An 11,170-nucleotide genomic window follows, 5' to 3' on the forward strand; every position below is an offset into this window, starting at 1 on the left:
GTTCCGCTGCTAAGAAACTCCATCCATCAGCTAATCGTCTGGCCCACTGCAGTGACAGCGGCATCAGCGGACATTGGAGGAAGTGGGAGCACCGGCTTTACAACCCATGAAATAACTACCTACTTTTACTTTTGGCTTTCTGCATCCAAGGATACCTTTCCTCGGGTCATCCGGCGGCGCTGCTGACAGTTCTGGAAAAGAGAAGTCATTTATACAGTGTTGAATAATAAATAGTACTGGTGAAAAATACAACTGCAAAAACAGCCCCCATGTAGCTTCACGTAGTCAGAAAATAAGGTTATGGTTTTTGAAAGTGGGGATGGAAAAATGAATGTTTATGTTTCCATGGCTGACACTATTGTTGCTGCTTTTTGTGTTGTTACCACCGCTGTTGTTTCCACGGCTGACGTTGTTGTTGCAGCCACTGTCCCTGTTGTTTCCACAGCTGACACTGTTGTTGCTGCCGCTGTTTTTGTCGCCACTGTTGTTTCCACAGCTGACACTCTTGTTAGCGCCGCTTTTAGTTTTGTTGTCGCCACTGATGTTTCTATGGCTGACGCTGTTGTTGCCACAGTTGTTGGTATTGTGGCCGCCACTGTCGCTGTTGTTTTCACGGCTGACACTTTTGTTGCCGCCGCTGTTGTTTCCACTATTGCTGCTATTGTTGCTGTTGGTGTTGTTGCCACTGCTGTTCTTTTCAACAGAAATCTCCCGCAGGGTCTGTTGCAGCATCCACACTGGGATCGCAGGGGATTTACAGGACAATATCTGTTATTTTTAAAAATTCTTTCTCCTTTTTCACAGTTAGGATAATTTTTAAGCAAACAGAAAATCCCTTTAAAGTTAACCCTTAAATGACCAATCACATAAAGGTGTGTCATTAATCTGTAGGGTGAGATTACATTGTTTTATACTGTGTAGATAATGGCCACTATGGCCACTATGAGAAGTCTCAAGGTGTCACCCCATAAGATCACTACTTATGGCTTTTGATTGGATTTTCTGGCAGCCAATTAGGGTGCTGTTCAAGGAAGTCCAGCATCTCCAGTGACACTTCTGGAAATAAGAAGAGATGTATACAGTTTAGTTTTAAGACATGCTTTCTTATAGTAGAGGGACCTTCTATAAAGAGTTTCCTGCCCTGTTTTTCCACTGATGACCTATACTCCGATAGGCCATAAGTATTTGATGGACAGGGGTCCGCTGCTCATAAACCCCATCCATCAGCTGATCGTCTGGCCCACTGCAGTGACAGCAGCACAACCCATGAAATAACTAGCTACTTTTACTTTTGGCTTTCCGCATCCAAGGATACCTTTCCTCGGGTCATCCGGCGGTGCTGCTGACAGATGTGGAAAAGAGAGGTAATTTATACAGTGTTGAATATTAAATGGTACTGGTGAAAAATACAACAATAAGGTTATGGTTTTTGAAAGTGGGGATGGAAAAATAAAAGTTTATGTTTCCATGACTGACACTGCTGTTGCCGCTTTTGGTGTTGTTACCACCGCTGTTGTTTCCACGGCTGACACTGTTGTTGCAGGCACTGTCACTGTTGTTTCCACAGCTGACACTGTTGTTGGCGCCGCTGTTAGTTTTGTTGGCGCCACTGTTGTTTCCATGGCTGATGCTGTTGTTGCGGCTGTTGTCGGTATTGTTGCCACTACTGTCACTGTTTTCACGGCTGACACTGTTGTTGCTGCCACTGTTAGTGTTGTTGCCGCTGACCTTAGTGTTGTTGCTGCTGCTATTGTTGGTGTTGCTGCGAATGCCTTTGTTTTCAAAAGAAATCTCCAACAGAATCAGCTGCAGCATCCGCACTTGGATCGCGGGGGATTTACAGGGCAATATCCGTTATTTTTTAAAATTCTCTCTCCTTTTTCACAGTTAGGATAATTTTTAAGCACACAGAGAATCCCCTTAAAGTTAACCCCTTAATGACCAATCACATAAACGTGCGTCTGTAGGGTGAGTATGGAACAAGCTCGGTAGCCATGCTTGCTTCATACCTGGCTTGAACCAGTTTAAGTGGAACCAGCTGTAAGTCACTTTAACCAGACTCACAGTTCAACACATTGTAACTATTCTGAATACTTTGGTAATACGCTTCATAACACTCAGTAACACGGACTGTGAAATCTGGGAACGCTGTATCGGCTTGCCAGTCTTTTCATTATCAAATCCGTTCTCTAAACTGATCAGATTAACACAACCTTCTGAAACATCAATGGTTCTAGCGACACACTCTCAGATTTACCGCCCATACGGGATTGAACAGACACTTTGTATTCCTAATTTCTTTGTGTTTGCTGTCTCTTTACCTACTCATCCGGGCTGGTACACGCTCTCTACAGATCACACCGATCAGCACTCAGTGTCTCTACAGGTTAAGGCTCCGCATCTACAGCAGCTCATTAAAGCGTCTGCAGGGGCCACAACAAAACTCTTTTCCATCCGCACGCTCACACACAGTCCCCAGTTATACAGTAAGGGCTCTTTCACATAAACATAAATATGCAGCGTAACACAGTGAATAAAACAGTGATTTCAATGAGTTATTTCCCGTGTGCGTATTTCTGTCACATAAGAAACATCGAAGCATTTCTTATTTTAGTATATATTATGTACCAAAATAACCCATATTAAACTGAAATCACTCAGAATATTCTTTCAGGGTTTATTTTTACATGCGCAATACGCAAAAAATATGCATATTTAGTTACATAAATACACTGCATATTTACGGAGCTGAAATACATATATGCCCATGTGAATGAGCCCTAACCCATAGACGTCCTCACGCTTTCCTAGTACACAAATGCATCTATGTCAGTAAGTCACATTATATACATTAGGTTAGATTCCCACATCTCCCCTTACAGTCTATTATGTCTGCATCCTGTTATATAAGTCTATATCCTCCATGGTCAGACATGCTATATTACCTTCAGGATTTGTAGTCAGGGTGGTTTGCTGCAGGTCTTCTGTAGCTGTATCTCCTGTAAGGCCCCCTGTCCACGGCTGTTGCGGAATATCGCCAGCGATATTCTGCCATGGGGGAGGAGGGTGGCCACTATCAGTTCTTTGCGGTGAGTCTATCTGATACATAGATAGGCTCACTGCAGAGAATCGCGGCACACCGCGATTTAGATCCCGCGAGCGGAGAATCGCTATGATTCTCCACTCGTGGATGCCACTGCTGCACTTTCCATAGCAAAACTATGAAAAAGCGCTCACTGCGTTACCAGCGGCTGGTTATCACCGCGGGTAACACAATGAACAATCGCCCATGGACAGACAGCCTAAGAAACAAGAACATAATCACTTCAATCACAAAGCAAACCAATATATACAGTGGTGTCTCAAAGTAAGGAAACACCCAGAGAAAATGAAAATGGTTTAGCGGATGATGATCCAACTTTAGACACAAACTGTAGAGGAAGGGAGGAACCCGCTAGACCATGTAACCTAAGTATTGCAGTATATTCTACATGCAATCAGACGATCACTAATTCAAGTCCCCTGCTAGGACAAAAAAATAAATAAATAAAAGTCAGTTTAATTACCTTTTGTTGAAGTGATGGAAACTGAGCTGCAATTTCAGAAACAACCCACAAAGAAGGGTGGCGCTGTGTTTAAAAAAAAACATGTTTTTATAACCCTGAACAACCCTATTAACCCCATTATGTCAACATATTGAGCTTGTCTATATCTTTAATAAATTGGGGAATGGTTTCCTACAGTTATAAGTAATGACATAAAATAGAGGAATAAATAGTAGTAGTAACAATGTCATTATACACTTATCATTCATACTGGGAAGAGTCAGAATAATAACAGTCCTAATTCTGACCTGAGGTCCAGATGTTCCTATAGGGAGACCATGGCATTAACTAGTTTCATATATTATCTACATTTGGGCTTCAATCATAACCCAAGATTTATAGGATGCTTCTCTTATTACAGGAAGACTAGCCAATTCTAACTAATTTCCTGTTAATGGCGCGGACTGCGGCGTCGCTCACTAGTGGGGAGACAACTTGTGAAAAATCAGTTTGGTCCAAATTAAATTGAACTTAACCACAACTTCAACAAAACCCCTGAGGCTGCCTGTCCACGGGCGAGTTTGCATTGCGAGATGACACGCTTTCCATAGGCTTACTATGGAAAGCACAGCCCGACATCCAGGAGCGGAGTATCATAGTGATTCTCCGCTGGCGAAATTCAAATCGCGGCATGCCGTGATTTGCCGCGATTCTCCGCAGTGAGCCTATCTATTATATAGGCTCACCGCGGAGACCTGTCAGTGCTTCCCCCTCCTTCCCGTGACGGAATATCGCTAGCGATATTCCGTCACGGCCGTGGACAAGGGGCCTAAAACTGCTGTATAACACAGTCTAAGGGCAGCGATGAAATAATGTAACATTACCAGGTAAAGGTCAAGAAGTCGCCGTGTCCAAAAAAACGATCAACAAGAAAATAAACGCTGTGCTTCGTAGTATCTCCATTGTAGCAGGAATAGTCGGGAAAATAACGGTCCTAATTCTGACCTCCGGTCCAGATGTTCCTATGGGGAGAACAAGGCACTCATTTGTGTCATGCATCATCTATGTTTGGGCTCCAATCTGAACCCGAGATTTATAGGATGTATTTCCTATTACAGGAAGACTAGCGGATCCTAACTAAATCTCCTGTAAATGGCGCGGACTGCGGGGGCGCTCACTAGTGGGGAGACAACTTGTGAAAAAAATCGGTTTCGTCCAAATTAATTTGAACTCAACCACAAGTTCACCAAAACCCCTAAAACTGCTGTATAATATTGTCTAAGGGCAGCCATGAAATAATGTAACTTACTACGGAAAGGTCAAGTAGTTGCAGCGTCCAAAAAAACCACAAACACAATCCAAACCATAAGAGCTGTGCTCCATAGTATCTCCATTGTAGCAGGAACAGTCAGAATAATAACAGTCCTAATTCTGACCTCCGGTCCAGATGTTCCTATGGGGAGAACATGGCATTCATTAGTGTCATACATCATCTATGTTTGGGCTCCAATCTGAACCAGAAATTTATAGGGCGTATTTCCTATTACAGGAAGACTAGCGGATCCTAACTAACTAATCTCCTGTAAATGGTGCGGACTGCGGCGACGCTCACGAGTGGGGAGACAACTTGTGAAAAATCAGTTTGGTCCAAATTAATTTGAACTGAACTACAAGGTCACATAGCATTCATTAGTTTTATATATCATCTACATTTGGGCTCCAATCCAAACCCGAGATTCATAGGGCGCATCACTAGTGGGTAGCCAACTTTTGAATATGTAGATAAAGAGCAAAGTTCTTCTCATTTCTCCAGGTTTGACCGTCAGGTTCTCTCCAGGGGTCACTATGTTCTTATCTGACAATCCTGTAAACATAAAGAAATATACAGGTTATTATCATCATGTTAATCACATTAACCCCTTCTACCTCTGTAGCATACGTATATGTCTCAGAGGTGTGGGGAGGATACAAAGCGGGATCGGGAGCCGAGCCCGCTGCATACCCGGAGGGTGACTGTTGTTCTGACAGTTGACATCCGCCGCTAAAGGTCACAGTTGGAGCTAATTCTGATAGCAGCTATTTGACATCTTACATGCACTGTCTAACCTGACGGCGGCATGTAAACTGTCAGCATTGGGGGGGGCTCTCCCTCCGACTCACCATCTAAGCCACCATGCGATTGCGGTGAGTCAGTGTTTGCCATGGCAGCCCTGGCTCTAGTAAAGACTCTCAGGGCTGCCATGTATTTAAAGGGGTATTTTAAATTGACAAGCCATCAATAGATGATCGTTGGGACCAGCCATTCAAAATCCAATCAATCAGATGATTTCCGATGTGGTCAGCACACTAAGCAAAATGTGCCGACCATGGCGCAGTGACCCAGGTTGGAAATGCAGATGCAGCTCCTATGGAATACAATGGCAGAGACCAGCATACAGCATCAAGTCCCCTCATTTCACTGAGATATATATTAGGTAGTAGGAGACTGTTTTTACCTTCAGCATCCGCTGGTCCAGGCGGTGTCTCGGGTACTCTGTTATCCTCATTGGGTGCTGTTGCTTCAGCAAGCAAGAGAGAAAGAAAAAGAGGAGAACATTATTCTTCCTGCTACTAGAGATGTCTAGAAATGTATATGATTGGACAGAATGGAACAGAGAGATGAGAACTAAGTGATATGAGGATGAGGTAAGTAACATTACCAGGTAAAGGCCGAGAAGTCGCCGTGTCCAAAAAAACACAAGTACAACCCGAAATATAAGAGCTGTGCTCTGTAAAGTCAACATTGTAGAAGAGGCGGAATCACGGAGAGCGTGATCACTTATCCCAAACTGCTTTATGATGATAACCTAACCCCTTAGTGACCAAGCCTGTTTGCGCCTTAGTGACGGAGCCAAATTTTGGAAATCTGACGTGTGTCACTTAACATATCATAACTCCGTAAAGGCTTTGCATATCCAAGTTATTCTGCCATTGTTTTTTCGCCACATGCTGTACTTCATTTAGGTGGTAAAAATAGACCGATAGAACCTGTGTATATTTATTAAAAGTACCAATATTGGGGGGGGGGGAAATTTTAAATTGTCATTTTTTCACATTTTCAACTGTAATATCTCAAATATCTGCAAACATACTGTACAAATTTTTGCTAAGATATATATTTCCATCTGCTCACTTTATTCTGGACGCACACTTGAAAAACTTTCGTTTTTTCTTTTAACCATTTAGGAGACATACAAATTTAACATTAATTATCAACATTTGAAGGAACACTTTGTTTTCCAGCACTAAGCCAAGATTGCAAAGGCTCATAGGTTCAGAATTATAGATACCCCCACAAATGACCCCATTTTAAAAACTACACCCCTTAGTGTATTCACTGAGGGGGGTCAGGAGTATTTTGTCCGCACAGTTTCTTTTCAGGAATGAATGCAATTTAGAGTAGAAAAAAATAAACTTTCATATTTTTGCAAATACATAAATTTAAGGACAGGATTTTTTCTATAGTGCACATGAAAATGAGGATTTATACCTCAAAATGCATACCCCTGTTTGTCCTGTGTTCAGAAACATACCCATTGTGGCCGTAATCTTCTGTCTGTATGTACAACGGGGCCAAAACTGAAAGGAGCAGCTGGTGGCTTTCAGATCAGACATTTTGCTTGAAGGCCTTTTAGGCCCAATTGCCCACTTGTAGACCCCTTGAGCGGCCAAAACGCGGAGGACCCCCACAAATGACCTCATTTTGGAAACTAGACCTCTTAGCGCATTAATCTAGGGGTGTACTGCGTATTTTGACCCAACAGTTTTTGAATGAATCAAAGCAAAGCAGAAGTAAAAAATTGTATGGGTAGAAATAAAACAATTATATTTTAGTTTTTTTTTTATCAATTATGTGATTTCAAAAACAGTTTTTATTGGACAGCAGACATATGAATGGAGGCTTTCACCCAAAAATGGATACCCCCGTTTGTCCCGTGTTCAGAAACATACCCATTGTGGCCCTAATCTTCTGTCCGTATGCACAACGGGGGCCTAACCGAAAGTAGCAGCGGGTGGTTTTCAGAACAGACATTTTGCTTGAAGGTGATTTAGGCCCCATTGCCCACTTGTAGAGCCCTTGAGCGGCCAAAACGATAGAGAACACCCACAAATGACCCCATTTTAAAAACTAGACCCCTTAACGCATTTATCTAGGGGTGTACTGCGTATTTTGATCCCACCATTTTTAAATGAATTGAAGCAAAGCAGAAGGAAAAAGTTACGGTTTTTGTGGCAATTATGTCATTTTAAAAATAGTTTTTTTTGTACAGCATACATAGGAATAAAGACTTTCATCCCAAAATGTATACCCCCATTTGTCTCATGTTCAGAAACATACCCATTGTGGCCCTAATCTTCTGTCTGGATGTACAACAAGGCCCAAACTGAACGGAGCGTCAAACCTTAACTGTCTTTTAACTTTTACGTGATCACCATTATCCATTGGATACTGGTGATCACGTAACCGAAGACCGCTCACCGTGGCCCCCAAGGACATGTCTAAGCTCTTGTGAGTAAAAGAAATGAAAAAGGAATGAAAAAGGAGGGTGGAGCAAGACCCAGTGAGGGTAGTGGAATATTTATGGAGTACAAAGAGTTTTCAATGATTGAGTATTTTGAATGGTGGAGGTGCTGCCAACCAGATGACGCTCCACCAGTGTGGGCGTAAGTGTAGCGAAAAGGATGTGAAAAGAACTGGTATGGAGGCCCAACACTCTAAGCTACTAGAAGATGTAGATCAAAGTCCAATGTGTGATGGTGAAAGCACTTCTTTTTTATTATTTTTCAGAAATTAAAAACCAGCAATGGAATACGCGTTTCGGGGAAGAACCCCTTCGTCAGTTCGGCAGGATAGGACTGTGTGATAAGTACAAATAGATAATGGAGGAGTGATTAACAAAGAAAGGGGAGGAGAGGGGGGAAAAAAAGAACAAAATTCATATACATAATGAAGTCTCACAAATGTGTCAATAAGAACAATAAATATATGATGAAAACATCGATCTGAACAGTGATAAAATATATATGAGACAAAAAACATAAAAGAATATGAGCATCCGTACATGTAAATTAACATGAGATTTATACAAAACAAATATCTGTTAAAATAGGATGAAGACAATCCTGAGTAAAATACCAATCTTAAAAGTCATGTGGAGGTACTAATTTGCAATTAACAACTGATTGGCTGTTTGACTGCATATATACCCTGTTGTACCATTGCTTTCATTGCATTTGAAAAAGACTTTGTGTCGAAACGTTATGTATCTGTGACTTGAGGAGTAATAAAGCTCTGCATCATTTATCTGCACCTGGTTTGCTGCCATACTTTTCTCTGCAATCAAAAATATAATTAACAACTGTGTTCAGTAAAGTCAACATTGTAGAAGAGGCAGAATCACGGAGAGCGTGATCACTTATCCCAGCCCTGATTTATGAGGTTATCGCCCTAATCATGCTGCCATTTTTTGATATGGCTGCACAACAAAAATCGCTCATGTGAATTAACCCATTGTAAGTAATGGGTTATTATAACACATACATCCTGTGTGTCCCGCAATCACAGAATTCGTGTGTTTTTTCTTGTCCGTGAAAATACAGGCTTAGAGCTGAAACAGATGAATGCGTTTGCACATGTTTTTGTGCGCATGAAATCGCGGCTGTAAAATGTGACAAAGCGAAGCCATTCATTTCAATGGGTTCGTTCTCCTGAGCGTATTTCTCGTGCTCTCGACCTGCCCTATCTTCGTGCATATTATGCAGAAAGCTGCTATAGAAGTCAATGGCAGGTTTAAAAAACCCAAGGGGAAGGGTGCGGCCTGGCGGGCGACGCAGGGAGAAGACAGCTGGTCCTTATTAGGCTTTAAATAGTATCACACGCGTGTGAACTGGCATTGCGAGGACAAAAATTAAATTACTATGCGCTGATACGCACGTATCAGCCTGAGTATTGCCATCTCACAACTTTCTTCATGTGTAAATACACCCCGGCGGACATATTTGCGCACACGCTTGTCTGTCAAAGCCCTAGGTCAGCGTTACTTTGGAACCACTCTTGTTGACCCTGTACAAGCAATAGTTCACATTTATAAGTTAAAACAGCAGGGGTTCCCAAATGTGAGCTGTGACTTCCTGGGGATCACAAGAGGATTTGGGCCTTACAGGCAACTGCGATTTCGTGGTAAATTGTGATTTTGCGCGATCGCGATTTTAACATTACAAGTCCCATAGACCCCTGCAGAAAAAAAAATGCTGCGAATTTCACAGGGAAAAAAAAACTCCAGTGGGTAGTCACCCTAAAGCTGACATAGGAGTCAGCTCCAATTGTGGCCTATCATGGCCATTTAACTACTTAGATCCTGCAACCTATATAATATCTCTATATAAACTCTAGTGCTGGTATAACTGCCTCCCTTATCTAACTGACATGCGTCTATAGAAGAGTTCCCCTATAAGACACAGCCCGTCACTACTGCCCAGTTTTATACTGTGTTGATGGCCGCTATGAGAATTATCTGTGTGTCACCCCAAAAGATAACCCCTTACGGCCAATTAATGTGCTGTTCCAGCAGGTCCAGCATCTCCTGTGACAGTTCTGAAAATAAGAAGAGTGTATTCGCCAAGCCTGTAATACACTTAGTGTCACAATTCCAGTGAAGGATCGGAGTCACCTGTTTGTAACCCCCAATGAAGGGTAGTCAAGTCAGAGATGACGATGCAGCACAGAAGGTTTAAGCAAGAACATAGACAGGGATGCAGGCGGGGTTTGTCACACCAAAATGATGGTCCACTTATAAGAAAGACAGATATGAAGAGAGAGAGCTTGGGTAAAGGCTCAGAGCACAATAAACACGTAATGAGGGAGGAACAGGGCCAGGTTTATATAGAAAATCAAATTAGTGAAGGTTGAAGCTAAATGGGAAACAGGAACCAGACTTGCAGAAACAAGATCCAAGGACCAGTTCAGCAAAGGAGCTGTCTAGAGGGCTGAATTGCTCAACAGGTAGAGCTGCTGCCTGGAGGACATGAGCTCCTGGGTTCAAATCCTGGCAGATAACATTTTCCCCTATGAGATCACAGATGACTTTATCACCTGAACTGGAGTGGATGGCAATCCCAATGGCACTCCAGTAACCATGCCTCTAGCTGCAGATATTGACTAGGGTCACAAAACTGTCTACCCCACAGAAAGGATTCTAACACGATTCCTAGTCAGTGACACTGCATCGGTAAATCTGCTTGGGGCTGATGTGCTACAAGCCTTGCAAACCACTATCCACTTCTCACCCAACGTTACTGTCACCCTTGGCTCTGAGGTGGATGAACAGTTAATCTGCTTGTTACATGTTTTTTTTTTCTTTGAAACAGCAAACAAGTGCACGTTCTCTGCAGATATAGCCCAGCTTAGTCAGGTTCCACAGACACTATGGGCAACTAGCAGGACAGATATTGGGAAGCTTCTGGTCCATCCTATCTTAGTCAAGGTGAATGAAGGGCTGTGCTTTCTTCACACCTTAGTACCACTTGAGGCCTGCACAATAGGTAGCCATTGGAATAACACTTCACATCTTATTACAGGCTAGGGC

This window comes from Eleutherodactylus coqui, chromosome 1, assembly GCF_035609145.1.
Source record: "Eleutherodactylus coqui strain aEleCoq1 chromosome 1, aEleCoq1.hap1, whole genome shotgun sequence".
NCBI lineage: Eukaryota > Metazoa > Chordata > Amphibia > Anura > Eleutherodactylidae > Eleutherodactylus > Eleutherodactylus coqui.